At 43.1% G+C, this 20,300-nt stretch overlaps 1 long non-coding RNA gene across 1 annotated transcript; it reads left to right on the top strand.

The window, feature by feature from the left end:
- Nucleotides 1-7,314: 7,314 nt before the first annotated feature.
- On the top strand, nt 7,315-19,228 carry LOC121839660. The gene is made up of 4 exons (XR_006079151.1): nt 7,315-7,879; nt 17,899-18,114; nt 18,311-18,402; nt 19,117-19,228. It is a non-coding gene; the product is annotated as an uncharacterized LOC121839660 (long non-coding RNA).
- The last annotated feature ends 1,072 nt before the right edge of the window (nt 19,229-20,300 follow it).

Below are 20,300 nucleotides of genomic sequence, written 5' to 3'. Positions count from 1 at the left end.
AACTAGACTATACGGCTATAAAGGCCTGGGGAAAGTTGTGTAATTTAAATAAATATATTTATAATTGTATAAAATACAGTTTAGGTTGGGTACTTTAGGTTGGAGTCATTAAAACTCGTTTTTCAACCACTCCACAAATTTCTTGTTAACAAACTATAGTTATGGCAAGTCGGTTAGGACATCTACTTTGTGCATGACACAAGTCATTTTTCAATAATTGTTAACAGACAGATTATTTCACTTAAAATTCACTTCATCACAATTCCAGTGGGTCAGAAGTTTACATACACTAAGTTGGCTGTGCCTTTAAACAGGTTGGAAAATTCCAGAATATTATGTCATGGCTTTAGAAGCTTCTGATAGGGTAATTGACATCATTTGAGTCAATTGGAGGTGTACCTGTGGATGTATTTCAAGGCCTACCTTCAAACTCAGTGCATCTTTGCTTGACATCATGGGAAAATCAAAAGAAATCAGCCCCCAAAAATGATAGACCTCCACAAGTCTGGTTCATCCTTGGGAGCAACTTCCAAATGCCTGAAGGTACCACGTTCATCTGTACAAACAATAGTACGCAAGTATAAACACCATGGGACCACGCAGCCATCATGCCGCTCAGGAAGGAGACGCGTTCTGTCTCCTAGAGATGAACGTACTTTGGTGCGAAAAGTGCAAATCAGTCCCAGAACAACAGCAAAAGACCTTGTGAAGATGCTGGAGGAAACGGGTACAAAAGTATCTATATCCACAGTAAAATGAGTCCTATATCGACATAACCTGAAAGGCCGCTCAGCAAGGAAGAAGCCACTGCTCCAAAACTGCCATAAAAAAGCCAGACTACTGTTTGCAACTGCACATGGGGACAAAGATGGTACTTTTTGGAGAAATGTCCTCTGGTCTGATGAACCAAAAATAGAACTGTTTGGCCATAATGACCATCGTTATGTTTGGAGGAAAAGGGGAGGCTTGCAAGCCGAAGAACACCATCCCAACTGTGAAGTATGGGGGTGGCAGCATCATGTTGTGGGTGTGCTTTGCTGCAGGAGGGACTGAATCGTTTCACAAAATAGATGGCATTTTGAGGCAAAAAAATGATGTGGATATATTGAAGCAACATCTCAAGACATCAGTTAAATTTAAAGCTTGGTCACAAATGGGTCTTCCAAATGTACAATGAGCCCAAGCATACTTCCAAAGTTGTGTTAAAATGGCTTAAGGACAACAAAGTTATGGTATTGGAGTGGCCATCACAAAGCCCTGACCTCAATCCTATAGAAGATTTGTGGGCAGACCTGAAAAAGTGTGTGTGAGTAAGGAGGCCCACAAACCTGACTCAGTTTCACCAGCTCTGTCAGGAGGAATAGGCCAAAATTCACCAAATGACTGTGGGATGCTGGTGAAAGGCTACCCGAAACATTTGACCCAAGTTAAACAATTTGAAGGCAATGTTAACAAATACTAATTGAGTGTATATAAACTTCTGACCCACTGGGAATGTGATGAAAGAATGTGATGAAAGAAATAAATGCTGAAGGGGAGCGGGAGCAGGCGTGACATCATTGAGATGTTCGGTCAACGTGGTAAGATGGCGGCTCTCTCAGTGATTGAATTCTGCCAAAATGGCTCCCTGGCAAAAAAATATGGGACTACCACTGTTATACTTGGTGAGATAAAACACATACACAAACACTTTGCTTTATCTTGGCCAGGTCGCAGTTGTAAATGAGAACTTGCTTACCAACTAGCCTGGTTAAATAAAGGTGAAATAAATCTAAATAAAAAAACACACACGTGCAGGTGGAGTGAGATGCCACATCTTCAAAACTTGTCTTTTAGCAATGTGCAGTGTTGAATGCATTTATAAACATCGGTGAGAATGGGTGGGAATCCAGTGGAACCAGGTTCCCAAAATGTTCCACCCATGTCTGGTTTTATAAAAAAGCTAGGTTTAGGGCTAAAACTAGTCCGTATTCAGGCCTTGGGAATCATGGGAAAATTGGAACTGCATTCCCAGTCTTTCCAGACAACTTAATGATTGTTTACGTTCCAGGAGAGAACCACAAACTGATGCGTCTACCGACCATGATTGCAAGTCCCGTAGGGACACACGCACGCGCACACACTCCAGAAGATACCACAAACTAATGCGTCTACACACACACACATACACACACACACACACACAGGCATTTACGCACACATGAACATGCACACACACACACACACTCCAGGTGAACACAAACTGATCTCTCTGATTGGCAGAAATTCAAAAGGTTGATGAAGAACCACTTATTCCGTCGATTTCAAGCTTTTCTGATGCAATTTTTGTACAGGAATTGGTCTTTGTTTCTGTTTTGTGTGACTGTATTTGTGAGACAAAGAGAGCGAGAGAGAGACACAGAGAGAGACACAGAGATAGAGAGAGATGTAGAGGGAAAGAGATGTAGAGGGAGAGAGATTAAGAGAGAAAGACAGAGAATGTTACGGCTGTCGTCGGAATGAGACCAAGGTGCAGCGTGGTAGGCGTACATTTTGCATTTATTAAATGAACACCAAAAAAAAACAAGAAAGATAAACGACACGTAAAGTATTGTAGTGCTAAAACAGCAACTAACAAAAACAAGATCCCAAAACAGAAAGTGGGAAAAAGGGCTACCTAAGTATGATTCCCAATCAGAGACAACGATAGACAGCTGCCTCTGATTGGGAACCATACACGGCAAAAACAAGGAAATAGACAACATAGAATGCCCACCCCAAATCACACCCTGACCTAACCAAATAAAAAATTAAAACATCTCTCTAAGATCAGGGCGTGACAGAGAAGGAGGGCAAGAGAGCAAGAGAGATGCAGAGAGAACATACTGTTCCACTGTCTGTTCCACTGTCTGCTCCTCTATAGACATTCTGTTCCACTGTCTGTTCCTCTATAGACATTCTGTTCCACTGTCTGCTCCTCTATAGACATTCTAACTGTCTGTTCCTCTATAGACATTCTAACTGTTTGTTCCTCTATAGACATTCTGTTCCACTGTCTGTTCCTCTATAGACATTCTAACTGTTTGTTCTCCTATAGACATTCTAACTGTTCCACTGTCTGTTCCTCTATAGACATTCTAACTGTTCCACTGTCTGTTCCTCTATAGACATTCTAACTGTTTGTTCTCCTATAGACATTCTAACTGTTCCACTGTCTGTTCCTCTATAGACATTCTAACTGTTCCACTGTCTGTTCCTCTATAGACATTCTAACTGTTCCACTGTCTGTTCCTCTATAGACATTCTAACTGTCTGTTCCTCTATAGACATTCTAACTGTTCCACTGTCTATTCCTCTATAGGCATTCTAACTGTTTTTTCATCTATAGACATTCTAACTGTTCCACTGTCTGTTCCTCTATAGACATTCTAACTGTTTGTTCCTCTATAGACATTCTAACTGTCTGTTCCTCTATAGACATTCTAACTGTCTGTTCCTCTATAGACATTCTGTTCCACTGTCTGTTCCTCTATAGATATTCTAACTGTCTGTGCCTCTATAGACATTCTAACTGTCTGTTCCTCTATAGGCATTCTAACTGTCTGTTTCTCTATAGACATTCTTAACTGTCTGTTCCTCTATAGACATTCTAACTGTCTGTTTCTCTATAGACATTCTGTTTCACTGTCTGTTCCTCTATAGACATTCTGTTTCACTGTCTGTTCCTCTATAGACATTCTAACTGTCTGTTCCTCTATAGACATTCTAACTGTTTGTTCCTCTATAGACATTCTAACTGTCTGTTTCTCTATAGACATTCTAACTGTCTGTTCCTCTATAGACATTCTAACGGTCTGTTCCTCTATAGACATTCTAACTGTCTGTTCCTCTATAGACATTCTAACTGTCTGTTCCTCTATAGACATTCTAACTGTTTGTTCCTCTATAGACATTCTAACTGTTCCACTGTCTGTTCCCTTAAAGGCATTCTAATTATGGCATCTTCAAAAGGTTCCTAGAAGGCATTGTTATCTGTGGGAGGCATCCTGACAGACAGCTTTGGAAGGATCAAACGGAGCATGAGCAGTACGTCGGCAATGGCCTTGCAGGGTTACGACAGTTGGTCACTCCCTTCAGGGTCGCAGGACTTCAACCGGAGGATCAGTGACATCACACATGACATCGAGCCCTGGGGTTCCAACATGAATGCGGGGGAGGAGAGGAGAGGAGGTAAGAATATGGTTAATGTTAAGGTTTGGGTTAGTGATAAGGTTAGTGTTCAGGTTAGTGTTGAGGGTTAGTGTTCAGGTTAGTGTTCAGGTTAGTGTTGAGGGTTAGTGTTCAGGTTAGTGTTAAGGGTTAGTGTTCAGGTTAGTGTTCAGGTTAGTGTTCAGGTTAGTGTTGAGGGTTAGTGTTCAGGTTAGTGTTGAGGGTTAGTGTTCAGGTTAGTGTTCAGGTTAGTGTTAAGGGTTAGTGTTCAGGTTAGTGTTGAGGGTTAGTATTCAGGTTAGTGTTCAGGTTAGTGTTGAGGGTTAGTGTTGAGGGTTAGTGTTCAGGTTAGTGTTAAGGGTTAGTGTTCAGGTTAGTGTTCAGGTTAGTGTTGAGGGTTAGTGTTGAGGGTTAGTGTTCAGGTTAGTGTTCAGGTTAGTGTTGAGGGTTAGTGTTCAGGTTAGTGTTGAGGTTAGTGTTAAGGGTTAGTGTTCAGGTTAGTGTTCAGGTTAGTGTTGAGGGTTAGTGTTCATGTTAGTGTTGAGGGTTAGTGGTGAGGGTTAGTGTTCAGGTTAGTGTTGAGGGTTAGTGTTCAGGTTAGTGTTCAGGTTAGTGTTCAGGTTAGTGTTGAGGGTTAGTGTTGAGGGTTAGTGTTACGGTTAGTGTTAAGGGTTAGTTTTAAGGTTACGGTTAGTGTTAAGGTTTGATTTAGTGTTAAGGTTTGGGCTAATGTTGAGGTTAGTGTTAAGGGTTAGTGTTAAGGGTTAGTGTTCAGGTTAGTGTTCAGGTTAGTGTTCAGGTTAGTGTTAAGAGTTAGTTTTAAGGTTACGGTTAGTGTTGAGGGTTAGTGTTAAGGTTAGATTTAGTGTTAGTGTTAAGGTTGGGTTTGTCTTCAAATTCTTTGTGGGTCTGTGTAATCTGAGGGAAATATGTGTCTCTAATATGGTCAAATATTTGGCAGGAGGTTAGGAAGTGCAGCTCAGTTTCCACCTCATTTTGTGGGCAGTGAGAACATAGCCTGTCTGTGCAGAAGATCTAGGTGCTGCTGTAGGACCTCCTTGGTTGGTGACAGGAGCACCAGATCATCAGTAAACAGTAAACATTAAACTTTAGATTCTAGTAGGGTGAGGCCGGGTGCTGCAGACTTCTAGTGCCTTTTTCATTTCATTGATATATATGTTGAAGGGGGTGGGGCTTAAGCTACATCCCTGTCTCACCCCACGGCCCTGTGGAAAGAAATGTGTGTTTTTTGACAATTTTACCCGGACACTTGTTGTGTGTGTACATGGATTTTATAATGCCGTACGTTTTTCCCCCAACACCAATTTCCATCAATTTGTATAGCAGACCCTCATGCCGAATTGAGTGAAAAGCTCTTTTGAAATCAACAAAGAATGAGAAGACTTTGCCTTTGTTTTGGCTTGTTTGTTTTTCAATTAGTGTATGAATACGTGAATACGTGGTGAATACGTGGTCTGTCTTTATGGTAATTTGGTAAAAAATACTATTTGACATTTGCTCAGTACATTGTTTTCACTGAGGAAATTAAGTGTCCACCACAGGGTCAACTACAGGGTCAACTACAGGGTCAACTACAGGGTCAGCCACAGGGTCAACTACAGGGTCAACCACAGGGTCAACCACTGGGTCAACCACTGGGCAAGCGCCCCTGGAGCAGTTTGGGGATTAAATGCCTTGTGCAAGGGCACAACGGCAGTAGGTGGCTCCTGAGTCATGAGGCTGAGTGGTCATATTTTTCCTTTCCATATCAATAGTTTAACTATCAGTGAGGATGTAGTGAGTCACCAAATAAGAGGTAAACATTCCTTTGTCCCTCTCTCCTTTAGCTATGAGTCAGATCACAGAGAATGTAGACACTCGGTTTTCCGGTGTCCCCTTGACTGGCCTTTGGAGACAGAGAGGAAGGAAGGAAGGAAGGAAGGAAGGAAGGAAGGAAGGAAGGAAGGAAGGAAGGAAGGAAGGAAGGAAGGAAGGAAGGAAGGAAGGAAGGAGACAGATAGACAGAGAGAGAAAGAGAGAGAGAGAGAGAGAGCGAGAGGAGAGACATAGAGAGAGAGAGAGAGAGAGAGAGAGAGAGGGGGGAGAGAGAGAGAGAGAGACAGAGAGAGAGAGAGAGAGAGAGAGAGGAGAGACAGAGAGAGAGAGACAGAGAGAGGAGAGAGAAGAGAGAGACAGAGAGAGAGAGACAGAGAGAGAGGGAGAGAGATGATCAGTGAAAGAGACAGGGGATGCAACGGAGAGAGATGAGAGAGACTGCACGGGAGGACAGTGATATTCAGAGAGACAACAGTCCTATATAGTGCACTACTTTTAGTGTTTGTGTTTGGTTTTACTATCCTTGTGGGTACCAGAAGTCCTCACAAGGATAGTAAAACAAAATGGGGACATTTTGCAAGGTCCCCATAAGAAAAAAGGCTGTTTTAAGGATTAGGTTAGGTTAAGGTTTGGGTTAGGGAAAACATGATTTTGAATTGGAATCAATTGTTTGGTCCCCACAAGGATAGTAAAACAAATGTGTGTGTGTGTGTGTGTGTGTGTGTGTGTGTGTGTGTGTGTGTGTGTGTGTGTGTGTGTGTGTGTGTGTGTGTGTGTGTGTGTGTGTGTGTGTGTGTGTGTCAGAGGACAACGTATCATTGCAGAAAATCATCAGCAGGGTATTTTGAGGATTATTTATTCACTGGTCATCATTATACCTCATCTACTAATGTAGCCTAATATCTGTCACAGATGTCTCAGCGGTCTTTGCTAACTGAAAATTGTAAACGTCAAAAATAAATGAGTCCTTATTGTTACTAACACAATATTATTATAGAGTTATTGAGTATTATTGAAAATAGGTTGTATTGTGAAATGTACTGTAATAGCCTAATAGACTACTGAGCTGCCGTTCATTATTCGTGTCCATCTGAAGTCTAGTAAATTTATATTTTTTCAAAATGTTTTCGACTTAAGGCGTTCAGAAAAAAAAGAAAAAAAATCTATTTAAAACCTTTAAAAAAAAAAATCTAATCGAGCCCGACCTCAGCTTTCTCCACCGTCCATCTGTTTTAATGTTATTTAGATTAGGCCCTCTCGTCCAATAGAAAGCACAGGGGGCGTGGACAGGTCCTGTTGCGCGAGTGGAACGCCGTGAGATACTTCCTCATTAGAGAATGGCGGCTGCCGCCTGCACTACCGTTAACAACACTACCAACCCGCAGAAACAACACCGGAGGAAAAGTAGAGATACGCGGCGGAGACAAGCAGCTCTCTTTTTCCTTAGTAACATTTCACTAGATGGACGGCCAGTACAACAGACATACCATGGAAACCGAGACAGCGAGTTGCTGGGGGGCGATATCGGGGCGACAGTGGCCGGGATGTTAACCGTGTCTAGCTATGGGACCTTCACTAACCTACCAACGTCTGTGAGCTGCGGGACCGTTGGGAACGTTTGCGCCGTTCCGGGACTCGGAGTTATCACTGTCCCGCCTATCCTCGTTCTGCCTTCGGACTCGTTCAATGATGGGATAACGGAGGTATTTCTGGAGAGGCGAGGAGGATCGTTTTCCTCGCAGGGAAACCTCCTCTCTCCCTCGGGTCTCCTTCCTACTCCCCTCGGACGGCGGAAGTCCTCCACGTTGCTGTCGGTCCAAAGTTGTAATTCGGTGACTTCGGAACCGGGACGGAGGTGAGTTTAGTGCCTTGTAATTCGTGTCCTGGAGGCAGAGGTTTTAGTGCTGTGTGTCTGGGATCGTTTGTAATGACACCTCAGTCCTTCCTGTCTGTATCCATCGGCTTGTCATTTCAACTGTACCCACGTTTGTGAGTCTTGATACGTTGTAGCGTTGATACAATGTTTCATTTTAACCACACAACAACCATCCGTTGTTTACATTATATATTCTCTCGACTGGCTACTTTGTAGAGAGAGAGAGAGAGGCACCTAAACAAGCAGCTAGACAGGCCATTTTACTAAGTTCAGTTAGACTGGACTGAATGTGTCGTTTTACACACAGACATCAATCCGCTGGTTACATTGTCTCATCCCGACTTGCTGTAATATTTTGCTATTATATGACGTACAGTGCATACGGGAGGTTGTCCACATTGTGTTACATTACAGCCTTATTCTAAAATTGATTAAGTTGTTTTCCCCCCCTCATCAATCTACACACAATACCCCATAATGACATCACAATACCCCATAATGACATCACAATACCCCATAATGACATCACAATACCCCATAATGACATCACAATACCCTATAATGACAAAACAAAAACAGGGGTTTCGATTTTTTTTTTGCATATATATATATATATATATATATATATATGTGTGTGTGTGTGTGTGTGTGTGTGTGTGTGTGTGTGTGTGTATGTGTATATATATATACATATATATATGTGTGTGTGTGTATATATATGTATGTATGTATGTATGTGTGTGTATAACTGATCACATTTACACAAGTATTCAGACCCTTTACTCAGTACTTTGTTGAGGCAGCGTTGTCAGTGATTACAGCCTCAAAGTCTTCTTGGGTTTGACGCTACAAACTTGACACACCTGTATTTGGAGAGTTTCTCCCATTCTTCTCTGCAGATCCTCTCAAGCTCTGTCAAGTTGTTTGGGGAGTGTTGCTGCACAGCTATTTTCAGGTCTCTCCAGAGTTGTTTGATCGGGTTCAAGGCAAAGGCTCTGGCTGGGACACTCAAGGACATTTAGAGACTTGTCCGAAGCCACTCATGCGTTGTCTTGGCTGTGTCCTGAGGGTCGTTATCCTATTGGAAGGTGGACCTTCGCCCCACTGTGAGGTCCTGAGTGCTCTGGAGCTGGTTTTCATCAAGGATCTCTCTGTACTTTGCTCTGTTTATCTTTCTCTCGATCCTGACTAGTCTCCCAGTCCCTGCCTCAGAAAAACATCCCCACAGCATGATGATGTTGCCACCACCATGCTTCACCGTAGGGATGGTGCCAGGTTTCCTCCAGACATGACGCTTGGCATTCAGACCAAAGAGTACAAACTTGGTTTCATCACACCATAGAATCTTGTTTCTCATGGTCTGGGTGCTTTTTGGCAAACTCCAAGCGGGCTGTCATGTGCCTTTTACTGAGGAGTGGCTTCCGTCTGGCCACTCTACCATAAAGGCCTGATTGGCGGAGTGCTGCAGAGATGGTTGTCCTTCTGGAAGGTTCTCACATTTCCACAGAGGAACTCAGGAACTCTGTCAGAGTGACCATTGGGTTCTTGGTCACTTCCCTGACCAAGGCCCTTCTCCCTCGATTGCTCAGTTTGGCCGGGTTGCCAGTTCTAGGAAGAGTCTTGGTATTTTCCAAACTTCTTCCATTTAAGAATGATGGAGGCCACTGTGTTCTTGGGGGCCTTCAATGCTGGAGAAATGTTTTGGTACCCTTCCCCAGATCTGTGCCTCGACACAATCCTGTCTCGGAGCTCTACAGACAATTACTTCAACCTCATGGCTTGGTTTTTGCTCTGACATGCACTGTCAACTGTGGGACCTTTTTATATAGACAGGTGTGTGCCTTTCCAAATCATGTCCAATCAATTGACTTTACCACAGGTGGACTCCAATCAAGTTGTCGAAACAAGGATGATCAATGGAAACAGGAAGCACCTGAGCTCCATTTACAGTCTCATAGCAAAGCTTCTGAATACTTATGTGAATAAGGTATTTCTGTTTTTATTTATATATATATATATAACATTTCTAAACCTGTTTTTGCTTTGTCGTTATGGGTTATTGTGTGTAGATTGCTGCTGATAATTGTTTTATTTAATCCGTTTTAGAAAAAGGCTGCAACGTAACAAAATGTGGAAAAAGTCAAAGGGATCTGAATACTTTTTGAAGGCACTGTATAAGTCTTTTAAAAAAGAACTCAGTTCCCTTTGAATGAGGACTCAACTCTTTTGCCAGATCACTTCACTTGTTTTGTGGTCCGAGTCCTATTTGCATTCACATTGCTTTGTATAGAAAGGAACCAAGATCTTTTTCCAACATTCACTCAATGCATTCTGGGGTTTTACCATGTGCAGGATGAGCCATTCCATCAGAATGTTGTCATCACACTGGCAGATATATACTTATATTTTGGAAGCTAAAAGATTGCATTTAGTTAAATGATGAGACAATAATTGTAAACAAAAGATACTATGAACGTGTACATATTATTGGTAACAGAATAAATAGCAGAAGAATAACTGCACAGAAATAGAGAATTGTACACCCAGCAAGGGTTTTTCCCCTATAATTAACCAATAAGACATGAGGGGATGTGGTATATGGCCAATATACCACAGCTAAGGGCTGTTCTTCTTAAGCACGACGCAACGCGGAGTGCCTGGATACAGCCCTTAGCCGTTGTATATTGGCCATATACCACAAACCCCCGAGGTGCCTTATTGCTATTATAAACTGTTTACCAACGTAATTAGAGCACTAAAAAATATATATGTTTTGTCATACCCGTGGTATACGGTCTGATATACCACAGCTGTCAGCCAATCAGCATTCAGGGTTCGAACCACCCAGTTTATAATATGGTACAAAATCTCTGTCTTCTCACACTATATAAACGCCTTACGAAGCTCTCTTAGCCTATAGATCACATATTGCAAACAAATAATCTGAACAAAAAAAACTGCTGGAATTTATCTGCATCCTTGACAATCGCTAATCAATACCCAAAAACACCACGTTTTCATCTTCTCTCTATTGTGACACCAGTGTGAGGGGTTATAACAGTAGTCTAGTGTGAGGGGTTATAACAGCAGTCTAGTGTGAGGGGTTATAACAGCAGTCTAGTGTGAGGGGTTATAACAGCAGTCTAGTGTGAGGGGTTATAACAGCAGTCTAGTGTGAGGGGTTATAACAGCAGTCTAGTGTGAGGGGTTATAACAGCAGTCTAGTGTGAGGGGTTATAACAGCAGTCTAGTGTGAGGGGTTATAACAGCAGTCTAGTGTGAGGGGTTATAACAGCAGTCTAGCGTGAGGGTTATAACAGCAGTCTAGCGTGAGGGGTTATAACAGCAGTCTAGCGTGAGGGGTTCTAACAGCAGTCTAGCGTGAGGGGTTATAACAGCAGTCTAGCGTGAGGGGTTATAACAGCAGTCTAGCGTGAGGGGTTATAACAGCAGTCTAGCGTGAGGGGTTATAACAGCAGTCTAGCGTGAGGGGTTATAACTGCAGTCTAGCGTGAGGGGTTATAACTGCAGTCTAGCGTGAGGGGTTATAACTGCAGTCTAGCGTGAGGGGTTATAACTGCAGTCTAGCGTGAGGGGTTATAACTGCAGTCTAGTGTGAGGGGTTATAACAGTAGTCTAGTGTATGGTGCAGGAATCACAAGGGAACCTGGAGAGCGTTATGTTCACATTGCCCTAAAAAAGGGAACCTCTTTAGATGGTCGGTTTGGTTCACTTCGGGGCCTCTTTTGAGGGGTCTGAGTTCCTTCGTTGTGGGTGCTCTGCACAAAAAATAAAGCAAACCGCACTGAATTCACAAACATTCTCTGAAAGGAACCAAGTGTGAAAACACTACTCAAAGAAGCCTTGCTGTGATTGGGCAATACACTATAGGCTACTTGTATTTCAATTTCGTTGACCAAAAGGTGTATTATTGGTCAATTACTTCCCCAAAATAAACAACCAAGTCAACTGCAGTTTCCTCTGTCCGCACACACACACACACACACACACACACACACACACACACACACACACACACACACACACACACACACACACACTCACTCACAAAGACTTCTACTGTAGCCTATGTGTATAGCTAGTGTACAGAGCAGTGAATGATTTGTGATACGACAGGCTAAAAGTAGTACTTTGACATAGGGTTCTCTGGTTAAAAGTAGTGCACTACTTTGACATAGGGTTCTCTGGATAAAAGTAGTGCCCTATGAAGGGAACAGGGTGCCATTTGGGATGCTGGCTGTCTATGCCACAAAGGGGGGGGGGGCTGTGGTGGATTGCCTGTTCGTTTTAAAATAGGCACAAGTTACTACTTGTAGTGTGTGATTAGCATAGCAGTGTTTATGGCAGCCCACTCATACACCCATATAGACGTTGAGGCGGAAGTGTTTGGTGGAGTCTACAGTTTGTGGGGGCTTTTATAATGTGCCAACTTTTAGACTTTCCGTGCAAGGGTTTTGTCAGGTGACTTGTCTCACTGCATCACCGTTAGGTAGGATAGATTGTTTGCAATATAATGTGTTTTGATGTATTTTGGACTATTTTTCTTTATCAATGAATGTCGACGAGTAAACATAATTGAAAATGGTCCAAAAATACATCAAAACACATTATATTGCATACCTGTTACGTTTTAAGGGTCCTGTCTAATTCTTTCTGCAAGCGGTTCAGTTGCCAGTGCAAATAGGAGGGAGTGGAATGAGGACATCCCTGTCTTGTGCCTCTTTCTAACGCATTTTATCAGATAACGTATCATTTTTGGATATTGTTGCTTTAGGATATTTTTATCCTATTTGAATTGCGTTTATTATTTCATTTGGAAAACACCATTCAAGACAGTCATGAGCCTTTTCGTCATCAACAGCCGTTATTGATACATCTAGATCTTGTTTTGTTTTTTTAGCATATTGTATTACATTGAAACATGTTCTTGAATTTGTTTCTAAGTGTCTAGTTTTAATAAACTGTGTTTGGATTAATATGTATCAAGTCTTGAAGAACTTTTTCCATTCTGTTGCATACGAACTTTGTTATGATTTTATTGTTGCAATTTATTCAATTTATGGGTCTGTAATCAGCAGGGGACTCTCCAGATTAAAAATAATATATATATATATATATATATATATATATATATATATATATATATATATATATATATATAACTGAAATAACGGTTTGATACATGGAACTAGGAAGTCCTGAATTGAGTGACTTGTGTTGTCATTTGAGTAAGTATGGGACGTTACTTTGTCCCAAAATGTTTTCACCATGCGAATGTTTTAACTGACTAGTATTTATTTTTGGATGATCTCTGTTTTTAGTGATTTAATTTTTTTTTGTCTGCTCATAGCTCCTTCAGGATAGTGGAGTCTAAAAAGGCATGGTCGGGTCAGTCCCACTGTTGTGTAATTCTAATTCGTATAGATTTTCATAGATTTTAAAATTGTCATTAATCTCATGGTTGTTTCTAATGTGTTTTGTATCTTGATGTATTAAAATTATAACTGTTTTGACGTGTATATTCGTTATGTAAGGGCTGTTAGATGTTTACCAGGTTTAGTAACCATTTAAGTAGTACGCTTTATGTGAGGGCTGTTTACCAGGTTTAGTAACCATTAAGTAGTATGCTTTATGTGAGGGCTGTTTACCAGGTTTAGTAACCATTAAGTAGTATGCTTTATGTGAGGGCTGTTTACCAGGTTTAGTAACCATTAAGTAGTATGCTTTATGTGAGGGCTGTTTACCAGGTTTAGTAACCATTAAGTAGTATGCTTTATGTGAGGGCTGTTTACCAGGTTTAGTAACCATTAAGTAGTATGCTTTATGTGAGGGCTGTTTACCAGGTTTAGTAACCATTAAGTGGTACGCTTTATGTGAGGGCTGTTTACCAGGTTTAGTAACCATTAAGTGGTACGCTTTATGTGAGTTTAACCTGTAGTTGTTGGCTCTCTTCATTCAGTAAAATATATTCCTAATTAAGTTCAGAAATGGTATTTTCTTCTTTACCTTGCCAAGATTATTTATAGGCTTTTTTTCCTAAAATATTGATTTATTTTTCTTTTAATTTTAATTTCTAAACTCGATTGAATGTTTGCTGTATGTTGTTAGTCAACCAACTGGGTCACAGTGTGGTTGTTAACCTGTATGTATAGAGTCACACACACACACACACACACAAAACATGATGTCAATCTCACTATGTTAGAACAGCGACAACAAACGCAGCAGGCTTGGGGTTAATTCAATTCAGCAAGTTACTCTGGCCTGAACCATGTTCCATACATTACCCTGGCCTGAACCACGTTCCATACATTACCCTGGCCTGAACCGTGTTCCATACATTACCCTGGCCTGAACCGTGTTCCATACATTACCCTGGCCTGAACCGTGTTCCATACACTACCCTGGCCTGAACCGCGGTCCATATACGTTACCCTGGCCTGAACCGCGGTCCATATACGTTACCCTGGCCAGAACCGCGGTCCATATACGTTACCTTTGCTTGTCACATACTGTCGATGCTAGTAGCTTAATGTTTGAGACTGTCGATGCTAGTAGGTTAACGCTTATTGAGACTGTCGATGCTAGTAGCTTAACGTTCACTCTTCAAGGGTAGACAGAGGGCTAGTAGCTTAACATTCACTCTTCAAGGGTAGACAGAGGGCTAGTAGCTTAACGTTCACTCTTCAAGGGTAGACAGAGGGCTAGTAGCCATAGCAAGCTGTTTTTGTAAATAACCAATGTGTTCTTTATTGACCTGCCTGGTAAAATGAAATATGTTGTTGCTCATACAAGACAGGTGAGACGGAGATAAACACACAGACCACAGCAGAGGCTGCTCTGTGAGAACAAGCCCTACGCTGGAATCTGAATGACATCATCAGTCTAAGGGGGACAGAGGAAATGGTGGTTGTTCTGTCTTGTGAAAGTTTCACATCTGAAAATGGTCTTCGCTAGGCTTATAACGAGGAACTGAAACAAACCACTCCCTACAGCACGATGATGTCACACGAAAAGTAGCATGACCAGCTTGGACTGTGTGTTGGGGTGGGGCTCGGACTTTGTGTTGGGGGTGGGGCTCGGACTGTGTGTTGGGGGTGGGGCTCGGACTGTGTGTTGGGGGTGGGGCTCGGACTGTGTGTTGGGGGTGGGGCTCGGACTGTGTGTTGGGGGTGGGGCTCGGACTGTGTGTTGGGGGTGGGGCTCGGACTGTGTGTTGGGGGTGGGGCTCGGACTGTGTGTTGGGGGTGGGGCTCGGACTGTGTGTTGGGGTGGGGCTCGGACTGTGTGTTGGGGGTGGGGCTCGGACTGTGTGTTGGGGGTGGGGCTCGGACTGTGTGTTGGGGGTGGGGCTCGGACTGTGTGTTGGGGGTGGGGCTCGGACTGTGTGTTGGGGGTGGGGCTCGGACTGTGTGTTGGGGGTGGGGCTCGGACTGTGTGTTGGGGTGGGGCTCGGACTGTGTGTTGGGGGTGGGGCTCGGACTGTGTGTTGGGGTGGGGCTCGGACTGTGTGTTGGGGGTGGGGCTCGGACTGTGTGTTGGGGTGGGGCTCGGACTGTGTGTTGGGGGTGGGGCTCGGACTGTGTGTTGGGGGTGGGGCTCGGACTGTGTGTTGGGGGTGGGGCTCGGACTGTGTGTTGGGGGTGGGGCTCGGACTGTGTGTTGGGGGTGGGGCTCGGACTGTGTGTTGGGGGTGGGGCTCGGACTGTGTGTTGGGGGTGGGGCCTGGACTGTGTGTTGGGGGTGGGGCCCGGACTGTGTGTTGGGGGTGGGGCCCGGACTGTGTGTTGTTGGGGGTGGGGCCCGGACTGTGTGTTGGGGGTGGGGCCCGGACTGTGTGTTGGGGTGGGGCCCGGACTGTGTGTTGGGGGTGGGGCCCGGACTGTGTGTTGGGGGTGGGGCCCGGACTGTGTGTTGGGGGTGGGGCCAGGACTGTGTGTTGGGGGTGGGGCCAGGACTGTGTGTTGGGGGTGGGGCCAGGACTGTGTGTTGGGGGTGGGGCCAGGACTGTGTGTTGGGGGGAGGCCAGGACTGTGTGTTGGGGTGGGGCCCGGACTGTGTGTTGGGGGTGGGGCCCGGACTTTGTGTTGGGGGTGGGGCCAGGACTGTGTGTTGGGGGTGGGGCTCGGACTGTGTGTTGGGGGTGGGGCTCGGACTGTGTGTTGGGGGTGAGGCCAGGACTGTGTGTTGGGGGTGTTTATCCTGACCAGTGTTGACTGTCCTCTGACCTCTGCTCTACCCCCTCTCTTCCCAGGCTGTCTGTCTCCAGAGCCAAACGAATGAAGTCCTGTATAAACACACAGTCTCAGCCTCTAGCCTGCATAATGTCTATCTGCTAACAGCCATTCCAGGACAGATAACATGCATGGTCCGTTTTTCTCCAAATACAGGCCTGTCTGTCCAATTGACCAGCTGTCTGTCTGACCCATTGACCAGCTGTCTGTCTGACCCATTGACCAGCTGTCTGTCTGACCCATTGACCAGCTGTCTGTCTGACCCATTGACCAGCTGTCTGTCTGACCCATTGACCAGCTGTCTGTCTGACCCATTGACCAGCTGTCTGTCTGTCCCATTGACCAGCTGTCTGTCTGACCCATTGACCAGCTGTCTGTCTGTCCAATTGACCAGCTGTCTGTCTGACCCATTGACCAGCTGTCTGTCTGAACCATTGACCAACTATCTGTCTGACCCATTGACCACCTGTCTGTCTGAACCATTGACCTCCTTTCTGTCTGACCAATAGACCACCTGTCTGTCTGACCCATTGACCACCTGTTTGTCTGACCCATTGACCACCTGTTTGTCTGACCCATTGACCAACTATCTGTCTGGCCCATTGACCACCTGTCTGTCTGGCCCATTGACCACCTGTCTGTCTGGCCCATTGACCACCTGTCTGTCTGGCCCATTGACCACCTGTCTGTCTGACCCATTGACCACCTGTCTGTCTGACCCATTGACCACCTGGCATTTGGAACAAAAACAAAACATTCTAGACTATATAACAGATTTGATCTGAAATTAGATGATGGATTTGTCCCAAATGGTATCCTATTCTCCATTTAGTGTCCCAAAATAGCACCCTGTTCTCTATTTAGTGTCCCAAAATGGCACCCTGTTCTCTATTTAGTGTCCCAAAATGGCACCCTGTTCTCTATTTAGTGTCCCAAAATGGCACCCTGTTCTCTATTTAGTGTCCCAAAATGGCACCCTGTTCTCTATTTAGTGTCCCAAAATGGCACCCTGTTCTCTATTTAGTGTCCCAAAATGGCACCCTGTTCTCTATTTAGTGTCCCAAATTGGCACCCTGTTCTCTATTTAGTGTCCCAAAATGGCACCCTGTTCTCTATTTAGTGTCCCAAAATGGCACCCTGTTCTCTACATAGTTCACTATCTTTTAACCAGGGCCTGTCATGCCAAATAGTTTCCCCCTGCCAAAAAGTGTCACAATGGGATTCCATGAGTTCTAGCTTCTGTTGCTAGGGATGTTGCTAGAACTTGCAAAATTCTGACCAGATTACGTGATGAATCAAAGCGCCCGTTGCTATGCTGGTTGCTTGGATCTATTTCACTTCATAAGCGCTCACTCAGTTCGCACAAAATTATTACCTCAGAATTGCTCCCCAACGACGGTGTTTTTGAGGATGACAACCTGCTGCTTCAGAGGACTAAAAAGACTGGAAAGAGAACACTCTTTAACCTTACCATATATTTGTCTTTATATAAGAACACTTGTTAAATAGGAAGAAATAATGTAGGCTGTACTTATTTACCTCATATAGATTAGCTAACGTTGCTAGCTACTGTACTTATTTACCTCAGCCTGTCTGGTCATTTAGCCAGCCAGCCAGCCAGCCAGTTTTATTTAGCTAACGTTAGCTAGCTAGCTACTGTAACTGTTATTGTAGCTTTCTGTTTGTATATATCTTGCACTTCAATGGCATCCCTCAGAGATTTTCTTTTAACTTTCCAACCAGGCGAAGTACAATGAAGGCACCACGGATCTCGACAAGAGGCGCAACGCTAAGCAGTGCTATTTAGATAACTTGACGGATTTAGCTACGTACAACCAATTTCCATCTAGCTAGTTGGTCGTCTACATGTTGCTAGCTGTACATATAGTTCAATGGGATGAAGGCTCGTAATAATGTCTGGAATGGAGTAAATGGAATGGTCACCATAACGCATGATCGGTAAGTGTCCCTATTCAAATTTTGCCCTGACAAGTTGTTTTTGTGATGGTTACTTTATTTGACCACAGCAGAGTTAAATATTCTAGAACGTGTGTGTGTGTGTGTTTCAGTATCTTTACAAATATGAAAATGTGCATACTGTTTGACACAGACATGGGTAACAAAATAATCTTCTCTCTAACACTTTAAATGTTAGGGGTTGACCTCATTCACTAAATCCAGGAATGGCAACAGCTGGTGTCTGATGGCGACCAATCACCAAGTGGATGGAGGCAATACCCCTTTAAGGTCAGTACAGGAAGAGTACGTGCTTAACTCTAAATTTTCTTTTGTAAACCCATTTTAGAAAGGGTGTTCGGAACCGGTTAGATTCTGGGTTAAACTTGGAACGTTGTTTTACTCAGCAGTATAGTATCTGAGGAGTGATGGAGACTGTTTTTTTTGTTTTTGATGTTAATGGTTATCTGTAGGAGCCCAGATGGCTTTGGAATGTGCTGGGTGGATGGGAGGAAGTCACAGGATTGGTTTAGGGGGAGTGGATGGACATCTGTGGATTAGGCAAATGAGGGGGTTGAGGTCAGGTCAGATCCCCCCCCCCCCCTTAAGGGTGAAATTATGGTTTATTATCGTATTACTTTTGTCTTCCTGTGGAACCATAAGATGTAAGGGTTGGAGAGAAGGAGGAGTGTCTTAAGTGGAGTATATATACTTGTAGTGGTGGAAACATGTTTTGTCTGAATGATGCTGTATTGATCCTCTGGGAAGAATAAACTTGGTTAAGCTTTCATAATATCCGAGGAGTTTTTTTTACTCTGAGAATTAGAACCAAACAAAATCCAAAAATAGATGTTATTTTTGTGTGATATACATCAAGGATGAGACCGCCTCCAAGGCGATGGTGGACATTGTTCATGTATTTTTTTTTTTGGCCCTCCAAGAGATATGTAAGAAATGTATTTGTAATATGAAATATAATTGCATTTATTCCTGTTATCAATCAAGGTGAGACTGAACATGGACAAGGCACAGGAGAAACGTAAGGAGAGCTACCGGAGCAGAATCAAGAAGGGGACTAAGTGCTATGACATCCGGGTGATATTTTTTTTTATTTTTTTAAAATTTAACCTTTTATTTAACTAGGCAAGTCAGTTAAGAACAAATTTCTTATTTTCAATGACAGCCTAGGAACAGTGGGTTAACTGCCTGTTCAGGGGCAGAATGACAGATTTATACCTTGTCAGCTCGGGGGTTTGAACTTGCAACCTTCCGGTTACTAGTACAACGCTCTAACCACTAGGCTACCCTGCCGGCCCTTGGTTTGGAAGAAGGACTAAAGGAAGGCGAGACCTGGGAAACCTCGCTGCTATTTCACTCCTAGCTGAGGTCACCATCTGTTAAAGTGAATATAAAATCTTAGATAATAACTATTTGCATTTGCACACAAAATAACCTGACGCTAGTTGTAGTTTCACCTAACACTGATCTTTTCTCTTCGTCTTCCAAGGGTTCCCTCGGGGAAGCCAACAATCTTCTCCAGTTGGGACAATCAACCACTGATTGCACTGAAACCTTACATTTCGGTGAAGCCCATGAGACAGAGTATGTTAAGCTTTGATTGACATTTTGAGAAAAGCAAGAAATTGTAGTTATGTTGAGCTTATAAAAATGTACCTCCACATGACTTTAGGACCATTAACTGTCTGATACTACTTATTTTCCACCATAATTTGTAAATAAATTCATAAAAAATCCTACAATGTGATTTTTCTTTTTTTTTTTTTTTTTTTCTAATTTTGTCTGTCATAGTTGAAGTGTACCTATGATGAAAATTACAGGCCTCTCTCATCTTTTTAAGTGGGAGAACTTGCACAATTGGAGGCTGATTAAATACTTTTTCCACGTGTGTGTGTGTATATATACATGTGTGTGTATATATATATATATATATATATATATATATATATATATATATATATATATATATATATATATATATATATATATATATATATATATACTGCTCAAAAAAATAAAGGGAACACTTAAACAACACAATGTAACTCCAAGTCAATCACACTTCTGTGAAATCAAACTGTCCACTTAGTAAGCAACACTGATTGACAATACATTTCACATGCTGTTGTGCAAATGGAATAGACAACAGGTGGAAATTATAGGCAATTAGC

This window comes from Oncorhynchus tshawytscha, linkage group LG16 (genome assembly GCF_018296145.1).
Source record: "Oncorhynchus tshawytscha isolate Ot180627B linkage group LG16, Otsh_v2.0, whole genome shotgun sequence".
NCBI lineage: Eukaryota > Metazoa > Chordata > Actinopteri > Salmoniformes > Salmonidae > Oncorhynchus > Oncorhynchus tshawytscha.
Note: the sequence above shows the minus strand (reverse complement) of the source record. Positions and strands in the feature narration are given on the sequence as shown.